Source organism: Chrysochloris asiatica, unplaced genomic scaffold (assembly GCF_000296735.1).
Source record: "Chrysochloris asiatica unplaced genomic scaffold, ChrAsi1.0 scaffold00027, whole genome shotgun sequence".
NCBI classification, from domain to species: domain Eukaryota; kingdom Metazoa; phylum Chordata; class Mammalia; order Afrosoricida; family Chrysochloridae; genus Chrysochloris; species Chrysochloris asiatica.
In genome coordinates this window covers 3,039,178-3,043,185 of record NW_006408545.1, presented here as the reverse complement: position 1 = coordinate 3,043,185, position 4,008 = coordinate 3,039,178, and positions in this window count along the sequence as shown.

Sequence of the window (4,008 nt, the reverse complement as noted above, 5' to 3'; positions counted from 1 at the left end):
GTCCTTAGATAAATGCTTTACTTTTGATCTTGAATGATTGATCATTCTATGGTGTGTATAACTCACCAGTGTTGTTGTCCTTCCTATATATGTATTTATTGCTTGGCTGAAAATCGGGCCATAAGAGTAAGTTCCATTTCTGTCTTTAAGGGTGGTTGAGGGTATTAGTCTCAAGTTCCACCAGTCTCTTTTTGACTAGTAATCCTGGTCTGTTGTGTTTTTTTAAATATAGTTTTGAGTTTTGTTCCACATTTTCTGCCACTGTATCGAGGACCTTCTAATGTGATTCCTTTCAGAGCAGTTGGTAGTGGAAGATAGGTATCATCTATTTCCTCTCATCTTGGAGTCATGGTGACTGATGTTCACCTGCACCATTAGTTTACGGGACTAGTTGATTCCACGCATCTTCAGTTTTCATCAATATTCTTTCTTCCACATTTGTGTAGACTGGTACCTTAGATGACTGCTCATGAGCTTTTAAAATCTTAGCTGCTACTTACCAAAGTAGGATTTAGAACATGGTGTCTCACTGAGCCCAGAGACCCAGCAACTCATTGACATAAGATGCTTCATGATATCTAGAAAGATTTCATCATTTTGCCCCTTGTATGCTCCACCATATTCATGGGTGTGTTTGAAGCAAAAGGTGAATATCCATTTAAAAATATTCTGTCAAGCCCATATATATTTGTAGGTATATTGCCAGTCTCCCTCCAATACTTGTTCAGTCTGTGTCTCTGTCCATGTATTTACTCACAGAACACTGTTGTTCTAGGGTTGTGTAAATAACACATTTACCTCTGCCCCCTTTAACCCTTGCATAGCACTCTGTACCTTTGTCTGTCTTCATCATTCATCAGTTAACTTACCTCTTCATGTATATTGTCATGTAACCTACCTCTTCATGTATATTGCCTTTCTGGTCACTCAAGCTAACGCATGTCTATCCTGTTTAGAGATATTTTTAACTGGTTCCTTTTTCTTGGCTTTGTTTGGTTTTGCATTACTTTTTGAATTCTCATAAATCTTTCATGTTAGTAATTATTATTTTAAGTTAACCATAGACATTTTAAAATTGTCATTTTAAAATAAGTTCCATTTTCCTGATTCACCCCAAACTGTTTCACCACTTTAAATAACTAAACTTAAGTCTTTATAGTTGCCTGAAAAATGAGAAAGAAAAATGACAGATATGATTTCAAGATAAAAAATAGCAGTTTTGTCTTTAAGTAAAAAGTGGGATTGTTCCAAATTATGAAAGACAATAACAGCTAAATTTGAGGATACACAATGTATTTTTGTGCAAAAAAAAAAAAATAGAAAAGAAAAAAAAGTTCCTTGTGCATTTGTCTGCCAGATGCTCTCACCTCCCAGGAGGTATTTTCTTAAGTGTTGTTATGCAAATGTTTTTATATCTTGCTATAAAAAATTACCACATCACAATTGCAAAAATACCTCTGGGAGGAGGAAGCAGTTGGCAAACAAATACAGCAGGTGTGTGTTATTTGTGTAAAATACAGTAGCAAGTTGTAGAAAGCTTGAGGGGAAGTGAATTTTATCTGCCTTGATTTATAAATTTCAGCAAATAATAAACTGTAAAAGAAACAATGAAATGTTAAGGCAATTACTTAGAAAGAAACAGAAAGACAAAAGTAAGGTTTAAAATAAAAGATCTATGTAAATAACTGAAGGAACAGATAACTAATTAGAAAGATAACGATATAACTGAAGAAAAGAAAGTCTTTGTCAGAGTAGAAAGGAGAGTATATATATGTGAGATATTGTTTTAAAGTGCCATAGAGTTGGTTCTGTCCCATAGTGACCCTGTATAGGGTTTCCGAGAAGCAGCAAGTGAGCTTGAACCACCTACCTTGCAGTTCAAATGGCTTTGCAGTCTGGCACATTAACACCACAGCAGGACTATATATATATATATGTGTGTGTGTGTGTGTGTGTGTGTCTGTGTGTGTCTGTGTGTGTCTGTGTGTGAAGAAAGGATGAAATATAATGAAATTGTTAAACTAAACAATAAAAATAAAGAATTTTTCAAAAGACATTAACATAGTAAGAACACAATCAGAAGGAAGTAGAAGAGAATACAAATCTAATAATTTAGTATAAAATAGCTTAGTAATACACATAATTCTCATATCAACTAAATGAGATAGTTGATAAAACTTCTTTTATTTTACGGATAACTGATATTTCATAATACAATAGTAAACATTCTACTATCTGACTAGTTGGTACTTTAATGGCATGTTGTTGTTGTTGTTAAGTGCCATCAAGTCGATTCCGACCCATAGTGACCCTGTATCGGGTTTCCAAGGAGCAGCTGGTGAGCTTGAACCGCCAACCTTGCAGTTCAAACGGGTTTGCAGTCTGGCATATTAACCCACAGCACCACACCAAGACTCCTTTAATGGCATAGTCCAGCAGTAATAAACACAGTGGTCTTAGGCAACAGTGACACGGCTTGTGATGTTTGAGGTTATGTTTCAACTCCTCTTGGCCCTGATTCTCAGTGGCTAGTTCTGTTATGATGTAATTTGTTAGTTATATAATGATGTAAATTGAGAGTTATGGAATGATATAAATTGGGAGTTCTGTAATGATGCTATTTGGCAGTTGTGTAATGATGAAATTTGGTAGTTTTGTAATAATGTTTTCATCTTCCATTTTGTAATATGATGTAGTCTTCTTCCATTTTTATATAATGTCTATTTTGTTACAATTACCTGGTCTTTGGAACCTAATTATGTGGATATGCAAAAAGTGGTTATATATGACAGCAGGACTCAGATTCTGACTTAGAAAATGATAGAAATGGTTAAAATATGAAATTAAAACCTAATAAAGTTAACTGTAATTGTTGTTGTCAGGTACCATCTAATCAGTTTCTATGAAGAATAAACCATGCATAACAGAGTAAAACACTGCCTGGTCTTGTCCCATCCTCACAATTGTTGTGATGTTTAAGCTTGTTGTTGTAGCCACTGTCTCAATCCATTTTGTTTTCTGTACAAAGATAATAACTTAGATAGAGTGAACAAATTGCTTAAAGCCAGACACACACAGCTAATTGATGCTTCCTGTGGAAAAATGGGATAAGGGTCTGAAGCATCAGAACAAGCTTTACATTTGAGGGATGAAAGCTGCTCAATGTGGTGGTAACATGTTCAAGTATGAGGTTCCCAAGCTTACGTTTGAATCCAACTGTGTGGTCTTTGATAAAATATAGTATCTTTCTGACTGTTACTTTACTTTTCTGTAAATTGGGGACAATAAAAACGACATTGGAATGTTAAAAAGAATGAAAAAGTTAATGAATATGTCTAATCTACTGTATCAGGTGGGATAAGTACCTGGAGAAAGACATCATGTTGCTAAAGTGAAGGGTAACATAAAAAGAGGAAGACCCTCAATAAGATGGATTGACAGAGTTAGCAGCAATAGGCACACACATACCAATGAATGTCCGATTGGTGCAGGATCTGGCAATGTTTCCTTCTGTTGTGCATAAGGTTGGTACCAACTTGAAGGCCCCTAACAACAACGGTAAGCTGATTCTAGCTCTTCATAGATTTGTCGCTTCATAAGTTAAAAATGACATAAACATGTGACATATGCTGAATAAAAGTGTGTTTTTTCTGTAATTAGCTAGATTTTCAGGAGATTATAGTGAAAAGTTTGGTGCCAGATTTTGAACTACTGTGTTTGCCAGTATTGATGAAGTAAAAGATTCTTAAAGCAATCACACATTTCTGGACAGGAAAGTATCAGGATAAAATCTGTATTTTAGTAAAATCTCTCTTGGGGCAGTGTAAGTGATTATGCTGTATCGTAACATGAGAGATCAAGGAGAACTTAAAAAATATAAAATATAGCTCATTAATGCTTAGGATATGGATATTTATGCATTCCATTTTTTATATCTCCCACCACTCGTCTGTCAGTTTGTCGTACTGTGGTGGGTTGTGAGTGCTGTAATTCTGAAAGCTATGCCAC